Source organism: Chenopodium album, chromosome 5, assembly GCF_948465745.1.
Source record: "Chenopodium album chromosome 5, dcCheAlbu1.1, whole genome shotgun sequence".
NCBI lineage: Eukaryota > Viridiplantae > Streptophyta > Magnoliopsida > Caryophyllales > Amaranthaceae > Chenopodium > Chenopodium album.
The window spans coordinates 57900665-57917671 of NC_137838.1; the positions used below are offsets into that span (position 1 = coordinate 57900665).

General features: G+C 41.5%; 54 non-coding genes across 54 annotated transcripts; all 54 read left to right on the top strand.

Moving 5' to 3' along the window:
- Positions 1-50: 50 nt before the first annotated feature.
- Positions 51-169, top strand: LOC145633799 (5S ribosomal RNA). Its single transcript, XR_014113100.1, has one exon. It is a non-coding gene; the product is annotated as a 5S ribosomal RNA (ribosomal RNA).
- A 198-nt stretch (positions 170-367) lies between these two features.
- LOC145634000 (5S ribosomal RNA) lies at positions 368-486 on the top strand. Its single transcript, XR_014113291.1, has one exon. It is a non-coding gene; the product is annotated as a 5S ribosomal RNA (ribosomal RNA).
- A 196-nt stretch (positions 487-682) lies between these two features.
- Positions 683-801, top strand: LOC145633657 (5S ribosomal RNA). Its single transcript, XR_014112963.1, has one exon. It is a non-coding gene; the product is annotated as a 5S ribosomal RNA (ribosomal RNA).
- Positions 802-999: 198 nt separating this feature from the next.
- LOC145633801 (5S ribosomal RNA) lies at positions 1000-1118 on the top strand. Its single transcript, XR_014113102.1, has one exon. It is a non-coding gene; the product is annotated as a 5S ribosomal RNA (ribosomal RNA).
- Positions 1119-1315: 197 nt separating this feature from the next.
- Positions 1316-1434, top strand: LOC145634011 (5S ribosomal RNA). Its single transcript, XR_014113302.1, has one exon. It is a non-coding gene; the product is annotated as a 5S ribosomal RNA (ribosomal RNA).
- A 196-nt stretch (positions 1435-1630) lies between these two features.
- Positions 1631-1749, top strand: LOC145633765 (5S ribosomal RNA). Its single transcript, XR_014113067.1, has one exon. It is a non-coding gene; the product is annotated as a 5S ribosomal RNA (ribosomal RNA).
- Positions 1750-1947: 198 nt separating this feature from the next.
- Positions 1948-2066, top strand: LOC145633689 (5S ribosomal RNA). Its single transcript, XR_014112994.1, has one exon. It is a non-coding gene; the product is annotated as a 5S ribosomal RNA (ribosomal RNA).
- A 196-nt stretch (positions 2067-2262) lies between these two features.
- Positions 2263-2381, top strand: LOC145633660 (5S ribosomal RNA). Its single transcript, XR_014112966.1, has one exon. It is a non-coding gene; the product is annotated as a 5S ribosomal RNA (ribosomal RNA).
- Positions 2382-2577: 196 nt separating this feature from the next.
- Positions 2578-2696, top strand: LOC145634022 (5S ribosomal RNA). The gene has a single exon (XR_014113313.1). It is a non-coding gene; the product is annotated as a 5S ribosomal RNA (ribosomal RNA).
- Positions 2697-2894: 198 nt separating this feature from the next.
- LOC145633751 (5S ribosomal RNA) lies at positions 2895-3013 on the top strand. Its single transcript, XR_014113053.1, has one exon. It is a non-coding gene; the product is annotated as a 5S ribosomal RNA (ribosomal RNA).
- A 198-nt stretch (positions 3014-3211) lies between these two features.
- On the top strand, positions 3212-3330 carry LOC145634034 (5S ribosomal RNA). The gene has a single exon (XR_014113324.1). It is a non-coding gene; the product is annotated as a 5S ribosomal RNA (ribosomal RNA).
- A 196-nt stretch (positions 3331-3526) lies between these two features.
- On the top strand, positions 3527-3645 carry LOC145634046 (5S ribosomal RNA). The gene has a single exon (XR_014113336.1). It is a non-coding gene; the product is annotated as a 5S ribosomal RNA (ribosomal RNA).
- A 197-nt stretch (positions 3646-3842) lies between these two features.
- LOC145634057 (5S ribosomal RNA) lies at positions 3843-3961 on the top strand. The gene has a single exon (XR_014113347.1). It is a non-coding gene; the product is annotated as a 5S ribosomal RNA (ribosomal RNA).
- A 198-nt stretch (positions 3962-4159) lies between these two features.
- On the top strand, positions 4160-4278 carry LOC145633992 (5S ribosomal RNA). Its single transcript, XR_014113284.1, has one exon. It is a non-coding gene; the product is annotated as a 5S ribosomal RNA (ribosomal RNA).
- Positions 4279-4476: 198 nt separating this feature from the next.
- Positions 4477-4595, top strand: LOC145634069 (5S ribosomal RNA). Its single transcript, XR_014113357.1, has one exon. It is a non-coding gene; the product is annotated as a 5S ribosomal RNA (ribosomal RNA).
- A 196-nt stretch (positions 4596-4791) lies between these two features.
- LOC145633767 (5S ribosomal RNA) lies at positions 4792-4910 on the top strand. The gene has a single exon (XR_014113069.1). It is a non-coding gene; the product is annotated as a 5S ribosomal RNA (ribosomal RNA).
- Positions 4911-5108: 198 nt separating this feature from the next.
- LOC145633690 (5S ribosomal RNA) lies at positions 5109-5227 on the top strand. The gene has a single exon (XR_014112995.1). It is a non-coding gene; the product is annotated as a 5S ribosomal RNA (ribosomal RNA).
- A 198-nt stretch (positions 5228-5425) lies between these two features.
- On the top strand, positions 5426-5544 carry LOC145634080 (5S ribosomal RNA). Its single transcript, XR_014113365.1, has one exon. It is a non-coding gene; the product is annotated as a 5S ribosomal RNA (ribosomal RNA).
- A 196-nt stretch (positions 5545-5740) lies between these two features.
- LOC145633768 (5S ribosomal RNA) lies at positions 5741-5859 on the top strand. Its single transcript, XR_014113070.1, has one exon. It is a non-coding gene; the product is annotated as a 5S ribosomal RNA (ribosomal RNA).
- A 198-nt stretch (positions 5860-6057) lies between these two features.
- On the top strand, positions 6058-6176 carry LOC145633692 (5S ribosomal RNA). Its single transcript, XR_014112997.1, has one exon. It is a non-coding gene; the product is annotated as a 5S ribosomal RNA (ribosomal RNA).
- Positions 6177-6270: 94 nt separating this feature from the next.
- Positions 6271-6389, top strand: LOC145634092 (5S ribosomal RNA). The gene has a single exon (XR_014113374.1). It is a non-coding gene; the product is annotated as a 5S ribosomal RNA (ribosomal RNA).
- A 196-nt stretch (positions 6390-6585) lies between these two features.
- LOC145633829 (5S ribosomal RNA) lies at positions 6586-6704 on the top strand. Its single transcript, XR_014113128.1, has one exon. It is a non-coding gene; the product is annotated as a 5S ribosomal RNA (ribosomal RNA).
- A 196-nt stretch (positions 6705-6900) lies between these two features.
- LOC145633745 (5S ribosomal RNA) lies at positions 6901-7019 on the top strand. Its single transcript, XR_014113048.1, has one exon. It is a non-coding gene; the product is annotated as a 5S ribosomal RNA (ribosomal RNA).
- Positions 7020-7215: 196 nt separating this feature from the next.
- LOC145633265 (5S ribosomal RNA) lies at positions 7216-7334 on the top strand. Its single transcript, XR_014112601.1, has one exon. It is a non-coding gene; the product is annotated as a 5S ribosomal RNA (ribosomal RNA).
- Positions 7335-7532: 198 nt separating this feature from the next.
- Positions 7533-7651, top strand: LOC145633637 (5S ribosomal RNA). The gene has a single exon (XR_014112943.1). It is a non-coding gene; the product is annotated as a 5S ribosomal RNA (ribosomal RNA).
- A 196-nt stretch (positions 7652-7847) lies between these two features.
- On the top strand, positions 7848-7966 carry LOC145633747 (5S ribosomal RNA). Its single transcript, XR_014113049.1, has one exon. It is a non-coding gene; the product is annotated as a 5S ribosomal RNA (ribosomal RNA).
- A 196-nt stretch (positions 7967-8162) lies between these two features.
- LOC145633276 (5S ribosomal RNA) lies at positions 8163-8281 on the top strand. The gene has a single exon (XR_014112611.1). It is a non-coding gene; the product is annotated as a 5S ribosomal RNA (ribosomal RNA).
- A 197-nt stretch (positions 8282-8478) lies between these two features.
- LOC145633638 (5S ribosomal RNA) lies at positions 8479-8597 on the top strand. Its single transcript, XR_014112944.1, has one exon. It is a non-coding gene; the product is annotated as a 5S ribosomal RNA (ribosomal RNA).
- A 197-nt stretch (positions 8598-8794) lies between these two features.
- LOC145633658 (5S ribosomal RNA) lies at positions 8795-8913 on the top strand. The gene has a single exon (XR_014112964.1). It is a non-coding gene; the product is annotated as a 5S ribosomal RNA (ribosomal RNA).
- Positions 8914-9110: 197 nt separating this feature from the next.
- LOC145633624 (5S ribosomal RNA) lies at positions 9111-9229 on the top strand. The gene has a single exon (XR_014112930.1). It is a non-coding gene; the product is annotated as a 5S ribosomal RNA (ribosomal RNA).
- A 197-nt stretch (positions 9230-9426) lies between these two features.
- LOC145633758 (5S ribosomal RNA) lies at positions 9427-9545 on the top strand. Its single transcript, XR_014113060.1, has one exon. It is a non-coding gene; the product is annotated as a 5S ribosomal RNA (ribosomal RNA).
- Positions 9546-9743: 198 nt separating this feature from the next.
- On the top strand, positions 9744-9862 carry LOC145633611 (5S ribosomal RNA). Its single transcript, XR_014112919.1, has one exon. It is a non-coding gene; the product is annotated as a 5S ribosomal RNA (ribosomal RNA).
- A 196-nt stretch (positions 9863-10058) lies between these two features.
- LOC145633872 (5S ribosomal RNA) lies at positions 10059-10177 on the top strand. The gene has a single exon (XR_014113169.1). It is a non-coding gene; the product is annotated as a 5S ribosomal RNA (ribosomal RNA).
- Positions 10178-10375: 198 nt separating this feature from the next.
- LOC145633625 (5S ribosomal RNA) lies at positions 10376-10494 on the top strand. The gene has a single exon (XR_014112931.1). It is a non-coding gene; the product is annotated as a 5S ribosomal RNA (ribosomal RNA).
- Positions 10495-10691: 197 nt separating this feature from the next.
- LOC145634004 (5S ribosomal RNA) lies at positions 10692-10810 on the top strand. Its single transcript, XR_014113295.1, has one exon. It is a non-coding gene; the product is annotated as a 5S ribosomal RNA (ribosomal RNA).
- Positions 10811-11006: 196 nt separating this feature from the next.
- Positions 11007-11125, top strand: LOC145633589 (5S ribosomal RNA). The gene has a single exon (XR_014112899.1). It is a non-coding gene; the product is annotated as a 5S ribosomal RNA (ribosomal RNA).
- A 198-nt stretch (positions 11126-11323) lies between these two features.
- On the top strand, positions 11324-11442 carry LOC145633775 (5S ribosomal RNA). The gene has a single exon (XR_014113077.1). It is a non-coding gene; the product is annotated as a 5S ribosomal RNA (ribosomal RNA).
- Positions 11443-11638: 196 nt separating this feature from the next.
- LOC145633739 (5S ribosomal RNA) lies at positions 11639-11757 on the top strand. Its single transcript, XR_014113042.1, has one exon. It is a non-coding gene; the product is annotated as a 5S ribosomal RNA (ribosomal RNA).
- A 198-nt stretch (positions 11758-11955) lies between these two features.
- Positions 11956-12074, top strand: LOC145633677 (5S ribosomal RNA). The gene has a single exon (XR_014112982.1). It is a non-coding gene; the product is annotated as a 5S ribosomal RNA (ribosomal RNA).
- A 198-nt stretch (positions 12075-12272) lies between these two features.
- LOC145633287 (5S ribosomal RNA) lies at positions 12273-12391 on the top strand. The gene has a single exon (XR_014112622.1). It is a non-coding gene; the product is annotated as a 5S ribosomal RNA (ribosomal RNA).
- A 195-nt stretch (positions 12392-12586) lies between these two features.
- LOC145633639 (5S ribosomal RNA) lies at positions 12587-12705 on the top strand. Its single transcript, XR_014112945.1, has one exon. It is a non-coding gene; the product is annotated as a 5S ribosomal RNA (ribosomal RNA).
- Positions 12706-12901: 196 nt separating this feature from the next.
- Positions 12902-13020, top strand: LOC145633659 (5S ribosomal RNA). Its single transcript, XR_014112965.1, has one exon. It is a non-coding gene; the product is annotated as a 5S ribosomal RNA (ribosomal RNA).
- A 198-nt stretch (positions 13021-13218) lies between these two features.
- On the top strand, positions 13219-13337 carry LOC145633631 (5S ribosomal RNA). Its single transcript, XR_014112937.1, has one exon. It is a non-coding gene; the product is annotated as a 5S ribosomal RNA (ribosomal RNA).
- Positions 13338-13535: 198 nt separating this feature from the next.
- On the top strand, positions 13536-13654 carry LOC145633714 (5S ribosomal RNA). The gene has a single exon (XR_014113019.1). It is a non-coding gene; the product is annotated as a 5S ribosomal RNA (ribosomal RNA).
- Positions 13655-13852: 198 nt separating this feature from the next.
- Positions 13853-13971, top strand: LOC145633299 (5S ribosomal RNA). The gene has a single exon (XR_014112633.1). It is a non-coding gene; the product is annotated as a 5S ribosomal RNA (ribosomal RNA).
- Positions 13972-14169: 198 nt separating this feature from the next.
- On the top strand, positions 14170-14288 carry LOC145633776 (5S ribosomal RNA). Its single transcript, XR_014113078.1, has one exon. It is a non-coding gene; the product is annotated as a 5S ribosomal RNA (ribosomal RNA).
- A 196-nt stretch (positions 14289-14484) lies between these two features.
- On the top strand, positions 14485-14603 carry LOC145633810 (5S ribosomal RNA). Its single transcript, XR_014113110.1, has one exon. It is a non-coding gene; the product is annotated as a 5S ribosomal RNA (ribosomal RNA).
- Positions 14604-14801: 198 nt separating this feature from the next.
- Positions 14802-14920, top strand: LOC145633853 (5S ribosomal RNA). Its single transcript, XR_014113152.1, has one exon. It is a non-coding gene; the product is annotated as a 5S ribosomal RNA (ribosomal RNA).
- Positions 14921-15118: 198 nt separating this feature from the next.
- On the top strand, positions 15119-15237 carry LOC145633311 (5S ribosomal RNA). The gene has a single exon (XR_014112644.1). It is a non-coding gene; the product is annotated as a 5S ribosomal RNA (ribosomal RNA).
- Positions 15238-15435: 198 nt separating this feature from the next.
- LOC145633618 (5S ribosomal RNA) lies at positions 15436-15554 on the top strand. Its single transcript, XR_014112925.1, has one exon. It is a non-coding gene; the product is annotated as a 5S ribosomal RNA (ribosomal RNA).
- A 198-nt stretch (positions 15555-15752) lies between these two features.
- On the top strand, positions 15753-15871 carry LOC145633615 (5S ribosomal RNA). Its single transcript, XR_014112922.1, has one exon. It is a non-coding gene; the product is annotated as a 5S ribosomal RNA (ribosomal RNA).
- Positions 15872-16067: 196 nt separating this feature from the next.
- Positions 16068-16186, top strand: LOC145633323 (5S ribosomal RNA). Its single transcript, XR_014112656.1, has one exon. It is a non-coding gene; the product is annotated as a 5S ribosomal RNA (ribosomal RNA).
- A 198-nt stretch (positions 16187-16384) lies between these two features.
- On the top strand, positions 16385-16502 carry LOC145634028 (5S ribosomal RNA). Its single transcript, XR_014113319.1, has one exon. It is a non-coding gene; the product is annotated as a 5S ribosomal RNA (ribosomal RNA).
- A 197-nt stretch (positions 16503-16699) lies between these two features.
- On the top strand, positions 16700-16818 carry LOC145633335 (5S ribosomal RNA). Its single transcript, XR_014112667.1, has one exon. It is a non-coding gene; the product is annotated as a 5S ribosomal RNA (ribosomal RNA).
- The last annotated feature ends 189 nt before the right edge of the window (positions 16819-17007 follow it).

Here is a 17007-nt window from a genome sequence, read left to right on the forward strand (position 1 = left end):
AAATCAAGGGCTGGAAAAGGTATAAATACAAAATAGCACAATAAGTAAACGGGTCCGATCATACCAGCACTAATGCACCGGATCCCATCAGAACTCCGCAGTTAAGCGTGCTTGGGCGAGAGTAGTACTAGGATGGGTGACCTCCTGGGAAGTCCTCGTGTTGCATCCTTTTTTGCCGAATTCGTAATTTTTAATTGTTTTCGGTTATTTTGAGATGGGAAATGGTTTGGGACGTGTAGATCTACAAAAAAAAACCAATTTGAAAAAAAAAATGTTTAATTCGGACGATCGGGGACAAAGTTACGGCATTTCGAAGGAAATCAGGGGCTAGAAAAGGTAAAAATACAAAATAGCGCAATAAGTAAATGGGTGCGATCATACCAGCACTAATGCACCGGATCCCATCAGAACTCCGCAGTTAAGCGTGCTTGGGCGAGAGTAGTACTAGGATGGGTGACCTCCTGGGAAGTCCTCGTGTTGCACCCCTTTTTTGCCGAATTCGTAATTTTTATTGGTTTTCGGTTATTTTGAGATGGGATATGGTTTGGGACGCGTAGATCTACAAAAAAAATAATTTGAAAAAAAAATGTTTAATTCGGACGATCGGGGACAAAGTTACGGCATTTCGAAGGAAATTAGGGGCTGGAAAAGGTATAAATACAAAATAGCACAATAAGTAAATGGGTGCGATCATACCAGCACTAATGCACCGGATCCCATCAGAACTCCGCAGTTAAGAGTGCTTGGGCGAGAGTAGTATTAGGATGGGTGACCTCCTGGGAAGTCCTCGTGTTGCACCCCTTTTTTGCCGAATTCGTAATTTTTATTTGTTTTCGGTTATTTTGAGATGGGAAATGGTTTGGGACGCGTAGATCTACAAAAAAAAATAATTTGAAAAAAAAAATGTTTAATTCGGACGATCGGGGACAAAGTTACGGCATTTCGAAGGAAATCAGGGGCTGGAAAAGGTATAAATACAAAATAGCACAATAAGTAAACGGGTCCGATCATACCAGCACTAATGCACCGGATCCCATCAGAACTCCGCAGTTAAGCGTGCTTGGGCGAGAGTAGTACTAGGATGGGTGACCTCCTGGGAAGTCCTCGTGTTGCATCCTTTTTTGCCGAATTCGTAATTTTTATTTGTTTTCGGTTATTTTGAGATGGGAAATGGTTTGGGACGTGTAGATCTACAAAAAAAACCAATTTGAAAAAAAAAATGTTTAATTCGGACGATCGGGGACAAAGTTACGGCATTTCGAAGGAAATCAGGGGCTAGAAAAGGTAAAAATACAAAATAGCGCAATAAGTAAATGGGTGCGATCATACCAGCACTAATGCACCGGATCCCATCAGAACTCCGCAGTTAAGCGTGCTTGGGCGAGAGTAGTACTAGGATGGGTGACCTCCTGGGAAGTCCTCGTGTTGCACCCCTTCTTTGCCGAATTTGTAATTTTTATTTGTTTTCGGTTATTTTGAGATGGGAAATGGTTTGGGACGCGTAGATCTACAAAAAAAATAATTTGAAAAAAAAATGTTTAATTCGGACGATCGGGGACAAAGTTACGGCATTTCGAAGGAAATCAGGGGCTGGAAAAGGTATAAATACAAAATAGCACAATAAGTAAATGGGTGCGATCATACCAGCACTAATGCACCGGATCCCATCAGAACTCCGCAGTTAAGCGTGCTTGGGCGAGAGTAGTATTAGGATGGGTGACCTCCTGGGAAGTCCTCGTTTTGCACCCCTTTATTGCCGAATTCGTAATTTTTATTTGTTTTCGGTTATTTTGAGATGGGAAATGGTTTGGGACGCGTAGATCTACAAAAAAAAATAATTTGAAAAAAAAAATGTTTAATTCGGACGATCGGGGACAAAGTTACGGCATTTCGAAGGAAATCAGGGGCTGGAAAAGGTATAAATACAAAATAGCACAATAAGTAAATGGGTGCGATCATACCAGCACTAATGCACCGGATCCCATCAGAACTCCGCAGTTAAGCGTGCTTGGGCGAGAGTAATACTAGGATGGGTGACCTCCTGGGAAGTCCTCGTGTTGCACCCCTTTTTTGCCGAATTCGTAATTTTTATTTGTTTTCGGTTATTTTGAGATGGGAAATGGTTTGGGACGCGTAGATCTACAAAAAAAATAATTTGAAAAAAAAATGTTTAATTCGGACGATCGGGGACAAAGTTACGGCATTTCGAAGAAAATCAGGGGCTGGAAAAGGTATAAATACAAAATAGCACAATAAGTAAATGGGTGCGATCATACCAGCACTAATGCACCGGATCCCATCAGAACTCCACAGTTAAGCGTGCTTGGGCGAGAGTAGTACTAGGATGGGTGACCTCCTGGGAAGTCCTCGTGTTGCACCCCTTTTTTGCCGAATTCGTAATTTTTATTTGTTTTCGGTTATTTTGAGATGGGAAATGGTTTGGGACGCGTAGATCTACAAAAAAAATAATTTGAAAAAAAAATGTTTAATTCAGACGATCGGGGACAAAGTTACGGCATTTCGAAGGAAATCAGGGGCTGGAAAAGGTATAAATACAAAATAGCACAATAAGTAAATGGGTGCGATCATACCAGCACTAATGCACCGGATCCCATCAGAACTCCGCAGTTAAGCGTGCTTGGGCGAGAGTAGTACTAGGATGGGTGACCTCCTGGGAAGTCCTCGTGTTGCACCCCTTTTTTGCCGAATTCGTAATTTTTATTTGTTTTCGGTTATTTTGAGATGGGAAATGGTTTGGGACGCGTAGATCTACAAAAAAAAAATAATTTGAAAAAAAAATGTTTAATTCGGACGATCGGGGACAAAGTTACGGCATTTCGAAGGAAATCAGGGGCTGGAAAAGGTATAAATACAAAATAGCGCAATAAGTAAATGGGTGCGATCATACCAGCACTAATGCACCGGATCCCATCAGAACTCCGCAGTTAAGCGTGCTTGGGCGAGAGTAGTACTAGGATGGGTGACCTCCTGGGATGTCCTCGTGTTGCACCCCTATTTTGCCGAATTCGTAATTTTTATTTGTTTTCGGTTATTTTGAGATGGGAAATGGTTTGGGACGTGTAGATCTACAAAAAAAACCAATTTGAAAAAAAAAATGTTTAATTCGGACGATCGGGGACAAAGTTACGGCATTTCGAAGGAAATCAGGGGCTAGAAAAGGTAAAAATACAAAATAGCGCAATAAGTAAATGGGTGCGATCATACCAGCACTAATGCACCGGATCCCATCAGAACTCCGCAGTTAAGCGTGCTTGGGCGAGAGTAGTACTAGGATGGGTGACCTCCTGGGAAGTCCTCGTGTTGCACCCCTTCTTTGCCGAATTCGTAATTTTTATTTGTTTTCGGTTATTTTGAGATGGGAAATGGTTTGGGACGCGTAGATCTACAAAAAAAATAATTTGAAAAAAAAATGTTTAATTCGGACGATCGGGGACAAAGTTACGGCATTTCGAAGGAAATCAGGGGCTGGAAAAGGTATAAATACAAAATAGCGCAATAAGTAAATGGGTGCGATCATACCAGCACTAATGCACCGGATCCCATCAGAACTCCGCAGTTAAGCGTGCTTGGGCGAGAGTAGTACTAGGATGGGTGACCTCCTGGGAAGTCCTCGTGTTGCACCCCTTTTTTGCCGAATTCGTAATTTTTATTTGTATTCGGTTATTTTGAGATGGGAAATGGTTTGGGACGCGTAGATCTACAAAAAAAAATAATTTGAAAAAAAAATGTTTAATTCGGACGATCGGGGACAAAGTTACGGCATTTCGAAGGAAATCAGGGGCTGGAAAAGGTATAAATACAAAATAGCACAATAAGTAAATGGGTGCGATCATACCAGCACTAATGCACCGGATCCCATCAGAACTCCGCAGTTAAGCGTGCTTGGGCGAGAGTAGTACTAGGATGGGTGACCTCCTGGGAAGTCCTCGTGTTGCACCCCTATTTTGCCGAATTCGTAATTTTTATTTGTTTTCGGTTATTTTGAGATGGGAAATGGTTTGGGACGTGTAGATCTACAAAAAAAACCAATTTGAAAAAAAAAATGTTTAATTCGGACGATCGGGGACAAAGTTACGGCATTTCGAAGGAAATCAGGGGCTGGAAAAGGTATAAATACAAAATAGCACAATAAGTAAATGGGTGCGATCATACCAGCACTAATGCAACGGATCCCATCAGAACTCCGCAGTTCAGCGTGCTTGGGCGAGAGTAGTATTAGGATGGGTGACCTCCTGGGAAGTCCTCGTTTTGCACCCCTTTTTTGCCGAATTCGTAATTTTTATTTGTTTTCGGTTATTTTGAGATGGGAAATGGTTTGGGACGCGTAGATCTACAAAAAAAAATAATTAGAAAAAAAAAATGTTTAATTCGGACGATCGGGGACAAAGTTACGGCATTTCGAAGGAAATCAGGGGCTGGAAAAGGTATAAATACAAAATAGCACAATAAGTAAATGGGTGCGATCATACCAGCACTAATGCACCGGATCCCATCAGAACTCCGCAGTTAAGCGTGCTTGGGCGAGAGTAGTACTAGGATGGGTGACCTCCTGGGAAGTCCTCGTGTTGCACCCCTTCTTTGCCGAATTCGTAATTTTTATTTGTTTTCGGTTGTTTTGAGATGGGAAATGGTTTGGGACGCGTAGATCTACAAAAAAAATAATTTGAAAAAAAAATGTTTAATTCGGACGATCGGGGACAAAGTTACGGCATTTCGAAGGAAATCAGGGGCTGGAAAAGGTATAAATACAAAATAGCACAATAAGTAAATGGGTGCGATCATACCAGCACTAATGCACCGGATCCCATCAGAACTCCGCAGTTAAGCGTGCTTGGGCGAGAGTAGTATTAGGATGGGTGACCTCCTGGGAAGTCCTCGTTTTGCACCCCTTTTTTGCCGAATTCGTAATTTTTATTTGTTTTCGGTTATTTTGAGATGGGAAATGGTTTGGGACGCGTAGATCTACAAAAAAAAATAATTTGAAAAAAAAAATGTTTAATTCGGACGATCGGGGACAAAGTTACGGCATTTCGAAGGAAATCAGGGGCTGGAAAAGGTATAAATACAAAATAGCACAATAAGTAAATGGGTGCGATCATACCAGCACTAATGCACCGGATCCCATCAGAACTCCGCAGTTAAGCGTGCTTGGGCGAGAGTAATACTAGGATGGGTGACCTCCTGGGAAGTCCTCGTGTTGCACCCCTATTTTGCCGAATTCGTAATTTTTATTTGTTTTCGGTTATTTTAAGATGGGAAATGGTTTGGGACGTGTAGATCTACAAAAAAAACCAATTTGAAAAAAAAAATGTTTAATTCGGACGATCGGGGACAAAGTTACGGCATTTCGAAGGAAATCAGGGGCTAGAAAAGGTAAAAATACAAAATAGCGCAATAAGTAAATGGGTGCGATCATACCAGCACTAATGCACCGGATCCCATCAGAACTCCGCAGTTAAGCGTGCTTGGGCGAGAGTAGTACTAGGATGGGTGACCTCCTGGGAAGTCCTCGTGTTGCACCCCTTTTTTGCCGAATTCGTAATTTTTATTTGTTTTCGGTTATTTTGAGATGGGAAATGGTTTGGGACGCGTAGATCTACAAAAAAAATAATTTGAAAAAAAAATGTTTAATTCGGACGATCGGGGACAAAGTTACGGCATTTCGAAGGAAATCAGGGGCTGGAAAAGGTATAAATACAAAATAGCACAATAAGTAAATGGGTGCGATCATACCAGCACTAATGCACCGGATCCCATCAGAACTCCGCAGTTAAGCGTGCTTGGGCGAGAGTAGTATTAGGATGGGTGACCTCCTGGGAAGTCCTCGTTTTGCACCCCTTTATTGCCGAATTCGTAATTTTTATTTGTTTTCGGTTATTTTGAGATGGGAAATGGTTTGGGACGCGTAGATCTACAAAAAAAAATAATTTGAAAAAAAAAATGTTTAATTCGGACGATCGGGGACAAAGTTACGGCATTTCGAAGGAAATCAGGGGCTGGAAAAGGTATAAATACAAAATAGCACAATAAGTAAATGGGTGCGATCATACCAGCACTAATGCACCGGATCCCATCAGAACTCCGCAGTTAAGCGTGCTTGGGCGAGAGTAATACTAGGATGGGTGACCTCCTGGGAAGTCCTCGTGTTGCACCCCTATTTTGCCGAATTCGTAATTTTAAAGTTACGGCATTTCGAAGGAAATCAGGGGCTAGAAAAGGTAAAAATACAAAATAGCGCAATAAGTAAATGGGTGCGATCATACCAGCACTAATGCACCGGATCCCATCAGAACTCCGCAGTTAAGCGTGCTTGGGCGAGAGTAGTACTAGGATGGGTGACCTCCTGGGAAGTCCTCGTGTTGCACCCCTTTTTTGCCGAATTCGTAATTTTTATTTGTTTTCGGTTATTTTGAGATGGGAAATGGTTTGGGACGCGTAGATCTACAAAAAAAATAATTTGAAAAAAAAATGTTTAATTCGGACGATCGGGGACAAAGTTACGGCATTTCGAAGGAAATCAGGGGCTGGAAAAGGTATAAATACAAAATAGCACAATAAGTAAATGGGTGCGATCATACCATCACTAATGCACCGGATCCCATCAGAACTCCGCAGTTAAGCGTGCTTGGGCGAGAGTAGTATTAGGATGGGTGACCTCCTGGGAAGTCCTCGTGTTGCACCCCTTTTTTGCCGAATTCGTAATTTTTATTTGTTTTCGGTTATTTTGAGATGGGAAATGGTTTGGGACGTGTAGATCTACAAAAAAAATAATTTGAAAAAAAAATGTTTAATTCGGACGATCGGGGACAAAGTTACGGCATTTCGAAGGAAATCAGGGGCTGGAAAAGGTATAAATACAAAATAGCACAATAAGTAAACGGGTGCGATCATACCAGCACTAATGCACCGGATCCCATCAGAACTCCGCAGTTAAGCGTGCTTGGGCGAGAGTAGTATTAGGATGGGTGACCTCCTGGGAAGTCCTCGTGTTGCACCCGTTTTTTGCCGAATTCGTAATTTTTATTTGTTTTCGGTTATTTTGAGATGGGAAATGGTTTGGGACGCGTAGATCTACAAAAAAAATAATTTGAAAAAAAAATGTTTAATTCGGACGATCGGGGACAAAGTTACGGCATTTCGAAGAAAATTAGGGGCTGGAAAAGGTATAAATACAAAATAGCACAATAAGTAAATGGGTGCGATCATACCAGCACTAATGCACCGGATCCCATCAGAACTCCGCAGTTAAGCGTGCTTGGGCGAGAGTAGTACTAGGATGGGTGACCTCCTGGGAAGTCCTCGTGTTGCACCCCTATTTTGACGAATTCGTAATTTTTATTTGTTTTCGGTTATTTTGAGATGGGAAATGGTTTGGGACGTGTAGATCTACAAAAAAAACCAATTTGAAAAAAAAAATGTTTAATTCGGACGATCGGGGACAAAGTTACGGCATTTCGAAGGTAATCAGGGGCTGGAAAAGGTATAAATACAAAATAGCGCAATAAGTAAATGGGTGCGATCATACCAGCACTAATGCACCGGATCCCATCAGAACTCCGCAGTTAAGTGTGCTTGGGCGAGAGTAGTACTAGGATGGGTGACCTCCTGGGAAGTCCTCGTGTTGCACCCCTTTTTTGCCGAATTCGTAATTTTTATTTGTTTTCGGTTATTTTGAGATGGGAAATGGTTTGGGACGTGTAGATCTACAAAAAAAATAATTTGAAAAAAAAATGTTTAATTCGGACGATCGGGGACAAAGTTACGGCATTTCGAAGGAAATCAGGGGCTGGAAAAGGTATAAATACAAAATAGCACAATAAGTAAACGGGTGCGATCATACCAGCACTAATGCACCGGATCCCATCAGAACTCCGCAGTTAAGCGTGCTTGGGCGAGAGTAGTATTAGGATGGGTGACCTCCTGGGAAGTCCTCGTGTTGCACCCGTTTTTTGCCGAATTCGTAATTTTTATTTGTTTTCGGTTATTTTGAGATGGGAAATGGTTTGGGACGCGTAGATCTACAAAAAAAATAATTTGAAAAAAAAATGTTTAATTCGGACGATCGGGGACAAAGTTACGGCATTTCGAAGAAAATTAGGGGCTGGAAAAGGTATAAATACAAAATAGCACAATAAGTAAATGGGTGCGATCATACCAGCACTAATGCACCGGATCCCATCAGAACTCCGCAGTTAAGCGTGCTTGGGCGAGAGTAGTACTAGGATGGGTGACCTCCTGGGAAGTCCTCGTGTTGCACCCCTATTTTGACGAATTCGTAATTTTTATTTGTTTTCGGTTATTTTGAGATGGGAAATGGTTTGGGACGTGTAGATCTACAAAAAAAACCAATTTGAAAAAAAAATGTTTAATTCGGACGATCGGGGACAAAGTTACGGCATTTCGAAGGTAATCAGGGGCTGGAAAAGGTATAAATACAAAATAGCGCAATAAGTAAATGGGTGCGATCATACCAGCACTAATGCACCGGATCCCATCAGAACTCCGCAGTTAAGTGTGCTTGGGCGAGAGTAGTACTAGGATGGGTGACCTCCTGGGAAGTCCTCGTGTTGCACCCCTTTTTTGCCGAATTCGTAATTTTTATTTGTTTTCGGTTATTTTTGAGATGGGAAATGGTTTGGGACGCGTAGATCTACAAAAAAAATAATTTGAAAAAAAAATGTTTAATTCGGACGATCGGGGACAAAGTTACGGCATTTCGAAGGAAATCAGGGGCTGGAAAAGGTATAAATACAAAATAGCACAATAAGTAAATGGGTGCGATCATACTAGCACTAATGCACCGGATCCCATCAGAACTCCGCAGTTAAGCGTGCTTGGGCGAGAGTAGTACTAGGATGGGTGACCTCCTGGGAAGTCCTCGTGTTGCACCCCTTTTTTGCCGAATTCGTAATTTTTATTTGTTTTCGGTTATTTTGAGATGGGAAATGGTTTGGGACGTGTAGATCTACAAAAAAAACCAATTTGAAAAAAAAATGTTTAATTCGGACGATCGGGGACAAAGTTACGGCATTTCGAAGGAAATCAGGGGCTGGAAAAGGTATAAATACAAAATAGCGCAATAAGTAAATGGGTGCGATCATACCAGCACTAATGCACCGGATCCCATCAGAACTCCGCAGTTAAGCGTGCTTGGGCGAGAGTAGTACTAGGATGGGTGACCTCTTGGGAAGTCCTCGTGTTGCACCCCTTTTTTGCCGAATTCGTAATTTTTATTTGTTTTCGGTTATTTTGAGATGGGAAATGGTTTGGGACGCGTAGATCTACAAAAAAAATAATTTGAAAAAAAAAATGTTTAATTCGGACGATCGGGGACAAAGTTACGGCATTTCGAAGGAAATCAGGGGCTGGAAAAGGTATAAATACAAAATAGCACAATAAGTAAACGAATGCGATCATACCAGCACTAATGCACCGGATCCCATCAGAACTCCGCAGTTAAGCGTGCTTGGGCGAGAGTAGTACTAGGATGGGTGACCTCCTGGGAAGTCCTCGTGTTGCACCCCTTTTTTGCCGAATTCGTAATTTTTATTTGTTTTCGGTTATTTTGAGATGGGAAATGGTTTGGGACGTGTAGATCTACAAAAAAAACCAATTTGAAAAAAAAAATGTTTAATTCGGACGATCGGGGACAAAGTTACGGCATTTCGAAGGAAATCAGGGGCTGGAAAAGGTATAAATACAAAATAGCGCAATAAGTAAATGGGTGCGATCATACCAGCACTAATGCACCGGATCCCATCAGAACTCCGCAGTTAAGCGTGCTTGGGCGAGAGTAGTACTAGGGTGGGTGACCTCCTGGGAAGTCCTCGTGTTGCACCCCTTTTTTGCTGAATTCGTAATTTTTATTTGTTTTCGGTTATTTTGAGATGGGAAATGGTTTGGGACGCGTAGATCTACAAAAAAAATAATTTGAAAAAAAAATGTTTAATTCGGACGATCGGGGACAAAGTTACGGCATTTCGAAGGAAATCAGGGGCTGGAAAAGGTATAAATACAAAATAGCACAATAAGTAAATGTGTGCGATCATACCAGCACTAATGCACCGGATCCCATCATAACTCCGCAGTTAAGCGTGCTTGGGCGAGAGTAGTACTAGGATGGGTGACCTCCTGGGAAGTCCTCGTGTTGCACCCCTTTTTTGCCGAATTCGTAATTTTTATTTGTTTTCGGTTATTTTGAGATGGGAAATGGTTTGGGACGTGTAAATCTACAAAAAAAACCAATTTGAAAAAAAAAATGTTTAATTCGGACGATCGGGGACAAAGTTACGGCATTTCGAAGGAAATCAGGGGCTGGAAAAGGTATAAATACAAAATAGCGCAATAAGTAAATGGGTGCGATCATACCAGCACTAATGCACCGGATCCCATCAGAACTCCGCAGTTAAGCGTGCTTGGGCGAGAGTAGTACTAGGATGGGTGACCTCTTGGGAAGTCCTCGTGTTGCACCCCTTTTTTGCCGAATTCGTAATTTTTATTTGTTTTCGGTTATTTTGAGATGGGAAATGGTTTGGGACGCGTAGATCTACAAAAAAAATAATTTGAAAAAAAAAATGTTTAATTCGGACGATCGGGGACAAAGTTACGGCATTTCGAAGGAAATCAGGGGCTGGAAAAGGTATAAATACAAAATAGCGCAATAAGTAAATGGGTGCGATAATAGCAGCCCTAATGCACCGGATCCCATCAGAACTCCGCAGTTAAGCGTGCTTGGGCGAGAGTAGTACAAGGATGGGTGACCTCCTGGGAAGTCCTCGTGTTGCACCCCTTTTTTGCCGAATTCGTAATTTTTATTTGTTTTCGGTTATTTTGAGATGGGAAATGGTTTGGGACGCGTAGATCTACAAAAAAAATAATTTGAAAAAAAAATGTTTAATTCGGACGATCGGGGACAAAGTTACGGCATTTCGAAGGAAATCAGGGGTTGGAAAAGGTATAAATACAAAATAGCACAATAAGTAAATGGGTGCGATCATACCAGCACTAATGCACCGGATCCCATCAGAACTCCGCAGTTAAGCGTGCTTGGGCGAGAGTAGTACTAGGATGGGTGACCTCCTGGGAAGTCCTCGTGTTGCACCCTTTTTTTGCCGAATTCGTAATTTTTATTTGTTTTCGGTTATTTTGAGATGGGAAATGGTTTGGGACGTGTAGATCTACAAAAAAAACCAATTTGAAAAAAAAAATGTTTAATTCGGACGATCGGGGACAAAGTTACGGCATTTCGAAGGAAATCAGGGGCTGGAAAAGGTATAAATACAAAATAGCGCAATAAGTAAATGGGTGCGATCATACCAGCACTAATGCACCGGATCCCATCAGAACTCCGCAGTTAAGCGTGCTTGGGCGAGAGTAGTACTAGGATGGGTGACCTCCTGGGAAGTCCTCGTGTTGAACCCCTTTTTTGCCGAATTCGTAATTTTTATTTGTTTTCGGTTATTTTGAGATGGGAAATGGTTTGGGACGCGTAGATCTACAAAAAAAATAATTTGAAAAAAAAATGTTTAATTCGGACGATCGGGGACAAAGTTACGGCATTTCGAAGGAAATCAGGAGCTGGAAAAGGTATAAATACAAAATAGCACAATAAGTAAATGGGTGCGATCATACCAGCACTAATGCACCGGATCCCATCAGAACTCCGCAGTTACGCGTGCTTGGGCGAGAGTAGTACTAGGATGGGTGACCTCCTGGGAAGTCCTCGTGTTGCACCCCTATTTTGCCGAATTCGTAATTTTTATTTGTTTTCGGTTATTTTGAGATGGGAAATGGTTTGGGACGTGTAGATCTACAAAAAAAACCAATTTGAAAAAAAAAATGTTTAATTCGGACGATCGGGGACAAAGTTACGGCATTTCGAAGGAAATCAGGGGCTGGAAAAGGTATAAATACAAAATAGCACAATAAGTAAATGGGTGCGATCATACCAGCACTAATGCACCGGATCCCATCAGAATTCCGCAGTTAAGCGTGCTTGGGCGAGAGTAGTACTAGGATGGGTGACCTCCTGGGAAGTCCTCGTGTTGCACCCCTTTTTTGCCGAATTCGTAATTTTTATTTGTTTTCGGTTATTTTGAGATGGGAAATGGTTTGGGACGCGTAGATCTACAAAAAAAAATAATTTGAAAAAAATAATGTTTAATTCGGACGATCGGGGACAAAGTTACGGCATTTCGAAGGAAATCAGGGGCTGGAAAACGTATAAATACAAAATAGCACAATAAGTAAACGGGTGCGATCATACCAGCACTAATGCACCGGATCCCATCAGAACTCCGCAGTTAAGCGTGCTTGGGCGAGAGTAGTACTAGGATGGGTGACCTCCTGGGAAGTCCTCGTGTTGCACCCCTTTTTTGCCGAATTCGTAATTTTTATTTGTTTTCGGTTATTTTGAGATGGGAAATGGTTTGGGACGCGTAGATCTACAAAAAAAATAATTTGAAAAAAAATGTTTAATTCGGACAATTGGGGACAAAGTTACGGCATTTCGAAGGAAATCAGGGGCTGGAAAAGGTATAAATACAAAATAGCACAATAAGTAAATGGGTGCGATCATACCAGCACTAATGCACCGGATCCCATCAGAACTCCGCAGTTAAGTGTGCTTGGGCGAGAGTAGTACTAGGATGGGTGACCTCCTGGGAAGTCCTCGTGTTGCACCCCTTTTTTGCCGAATTCGTAATTTTTATTTGTTTTCGGTTATTTTGAGATGGGAAATGGTTTGGGACGCGTAGATCTACAAAAAAAATAATTTGAAAAAAAAATGTTTAATTCGGACAATTGGGGACAAAGTTACGGCATTTCGAAGGAAATCAGGGGCTGGAAAAGGTATAAATACAAAATAGCACAATAAGTAAATGGGTGCGATCATACCAGCACTAATGCACCGGATCCCATCAGAACTCTGCAGTTAAGCGTGCTTGGGCGAGAGTAGTACTAGGATGGGTGACCTCCTGGGAAGTCCTCGTGTTGCACCCCTTTTTTGCCGAATTCGTAATTTTTATTTGTTTTCGGTTATTTTGAGATAGGAAATGGTTTGGGACGCGTAGATCTACAAAAAAAAATAATTTGAAAAAAAAAATGTATAATTCGGACGATCGGGGACAAAGTTACGGCATTTCGAAGGAAATCAGGGGCTGGAAAAGGTATAAATACAAAATAGTACAATAAGTAAACGGGTGCGATCATACCAGCACTAATGCACCGGATCCCATCAGAACTCCGCAGTTAAGCGTGCTTGGGCGAGAGTAGTACTAGGATGGGTGACCTCCTGGGAAGTCCTCGTGTTGCATCCCTTTTTTGCCGAATTCGTAATTTTTATTTGTTTTCGGTTATTTTGAGATGGGAAATGGTTTGGGACGTGTAGATCTACAAAAAAAACCAATTTGAAAAAAAAAATGTTTAATTCGGACGATCGGGGACAAAGTTACGGCATTTCGAAGGAAATCAGGGGCTGGAAAAGGTATAAATACAAAATAGCGCAATAAGTAAATGGGTGCGATCATACCAACACTAATGCACCGGATCCCATCAGAACTCCGCAGTTAAGCGTGCTTGGGCGAGAGTAGTACTAGGATGGGTGACCTCCTGGGAAGTCCTCGTGTTGCACCCCTTTTTTGCCGAATTCGTAATTTTTATTTGTTTTCGGTTATTTTGAGATGGGAAATGGTTTGGGACGTGTAGATCTACAAAAAAAACCAATTTGAAAAAAAAAATGTTTAATTCGGACGATCGGGGACAAAGTTACGGCATTTCGAAGGAAATCAGGGGCTGGAAAAGGTATAAATACAAAATAGTACAATAAGTAAACGGGTGCGATCATACCAGCACTAATGCACCGGATCCCATCAGAACTCCGCAGTTAAGCGTGCTTGGGCGAGAGTAGTACTAGGATGGGTGACCTCCTGGGAAGTCCTCGTGTTGCACCCCTTTTTTGCCGAATTCGTAATTTTTATTTGTTTTCGGTTATTTTGAGATGGGAAATGGTTTGGGACGTGTAGATCTACAAAAAAAACCAATTTGAAAAAAAAAATGTTTAATTCGGACGATCGGAGACAAAGTTACGGCATTTCGAAGGAAATCAGGGGCTGGAAAAGGTATAAATACAAAATAGCGCAATAAGTAAATGGGTGCGATCATACCAGCACTAATGCACCGGATCCCATCAGAACTCCGCAGTTAAGCGTGCTTGGGCGAGAGTAGTACTAGGATGGGTGACCTCCTGGGAAGTCCTCGTGTTGAACCCCTTTTTTGCCGAATTCGTAATTTTTATTTGTTTTCGGTTATTTTGAGATGGGAAATGGTTTGGGACGCGTAGATCTACAAAAAAAATAATTTGAAAAAAAAATGTTTAATTCGGACGATCGGGGACAAAGTTACGACATTTCGAAGGAAATCAGGGGCTGGAAAAGGTATAAATACAAAATAGCACAATAAGTAAATGGGTGCGATCATACCAGCACTAATGCACCGGATCCCATCATAACTCCGCAGTTAAGCGTGCTTGGGCGAGAGTAGTACCAGGATGGGTGACCTCCTGGGAAGTCCTCGTGTTGCACCCCTTTTTTGCCGAATTCGTAATTTTTATTTGTTTTCGGTTATTTTGAGATAGGAAATGGTTTGGGACGCGTAGATCTACAAAAAAAAATAATTTGAAAAAAAAAATGTTTAATTCGGACGATCGGGGACAAAGTTACGGCATTTCGAAGGAAATCAGGGGCTGGAAAAGGTATAAATACAAAATAGCACAATAAGTAAATGGGTGCGATCATACCAGCATTAATGCACCGGATCCCATCATAACTCCGCAGTTAAGCGTGCTTGGGCGAGAGTAGTACTAGGATGGGTGACCTCCTGGGAAGTCCTCGTGTTGCACCCCTTTTTTGCCGAATTCGTAATTTTTATTTGTTTTCGGTTATTTTGAGATGGGAAATGGTTTGGGACACGTAGATCTACAAAAAAAAATAATTTGAAAAAAAAAATGTTTAATTCGGAATTTCGGGGACAAAGTTACGGCATTTCGAAGGAAATCAGGGGCTGGAAAAGGTATAAATACAAAATAGCACAATAAGTAAATGGGTGCGATCATACCAGCACTAATGCACCGGATCCCATCAGAACTCCGCAGTTAAGCGTGCTTGGGCGAGAGTAGTACTAGGATGGGTGACCTCCTGGGAAGTCCTCGTGTTGCACCCCTTTTTTGCCGAATTCGTAATTTTTATTTGTTTTCGGTTATTTTGAGATGGGAAATGGTTTGGGACGCGTAGATCTACAAAAAAAAATAATTTGAAAAAAAAAATGTTTAATTCGAACGATCGGGGACAAAGTTACGGCATTTCGAAGGAAATCAGGGGCTGGAAAAGGTATAAATACAAAATAGCATAATAAGTAAATGGGTGCGATCATACCAGCACTAATGCACCGGATCCCATCAGAACTCCGCAGTTAAGCGTGCTTGGGCGAGAGTAGTACTAGGATGGGTGACCCCCTGGGAAGTCCTCGTGTTGCACCCCTTTTTTGCCGAATTCTTAATTTTTATTTGTTTTCGGTTATTTTGAGATGGGAAATGGTTTGGGACGTGTAGATCTACAAAAAAAATCAATTTGAAAAAAAAAATGTTTAATTCGGACGATCGGGGACAAAGTTACGAAATTTCGAAGGAAATCAGAGGCTGGAAAGGGTATAAATACAAAATAGCGCAATAAGTAAATGGGTGCGATCATACCAGCACTAATGCACCGGATCCCATCAGAACTCCGCAGTTAAGCGTGCTTGGGCGAGAGTAGTACTAGGATGGGTGACCGCCTGGGAAGTCCTCGTGTTGCACCCCTTTTTTGCCGAATTCGTAATTTTGATTTGTTTTCGGTTATTTTGAGATGGGAAATGGTTTGGGACGCGTAGATCTACAAAAAAAATAATTTGAAAAAAAAATGTTTAATTCGGACGATCGGGGACAAAGTTACGGCATTTCGAAGGAAATCAGGGGCTGGAAAAGGTATAAATACAAAATAGCACAATAAGTAAATGGGTGCGATCATACCAGCACTAATGCACCGGATCCCATCAGAACTCCGCAGTTAAGCGTGCTTGGGCGAGAGTAGTACTAGGATGGGTGACCTCCTGGGAAGTCCTCGTGTTGCACCCCTTTTTTGCCGAATTCGTAATTTTTATTTGTTTTCGGTTATTTTGAGATGGGAAATGGTTTGGGACGCGTAGATCTACAAAAAAAAATAATTTGAAAAAAAAAATGTTTAATTCGGACGATCGGGGACAAAGTTACGGCATTTCGAAGGAAATCAGGGGCTGGAAAAGGTATAAATACAAAATAGCACAATAAGTAAACGGGTGCGATCATACCAGCACTTATGCACCGGATCCCATCAGAACTTTTAGTTAAGCGTGCTTGGGCGAGAGTAGTACTAGGATGGGTGACCTCCTGGGAAGTCCTCGTGTTGCACCCCTTTTTTGCCGAATTCGTAATTTTTATTTGTTTTCGGTTATTTTGAGATGGGAAATGGTTTGGGACGCGTAGATCTACAAAAAAAATAATTTGAAAAAAAAAATGTTTAATTCGGAATTTCAGGGACAAAGTTACGGCATTTCGAAGGAAATCAGGGGCTGGAAAAGGTATAAATACAAAATAGCACAATAAGTAAATGGGTGCGATCATACCAGCACTAATGCACCGGATCCCATCAGAACTCCGCAGTTAAGCGTGCTTGGGCGAGAGTAGTACTAGGATGGGTGACCTCCTGGGAAGTCCTCGTGTTGCACCCCTTTTTTTGCCGAATTCGTAATTTTTATTTGTTTTCGGTTATTTTGAGATGGGAAATGGTTTGGGACGTGTAGATCTAAAAAAAAATCAATTTGAAAAAAAAAATGTTTAATTCGGACGATCGGGGACAAAGTTACGACATTTTGAAGGAAATCAGAGGCTGGAAAAGGTATAAATACAAAATAGCACAA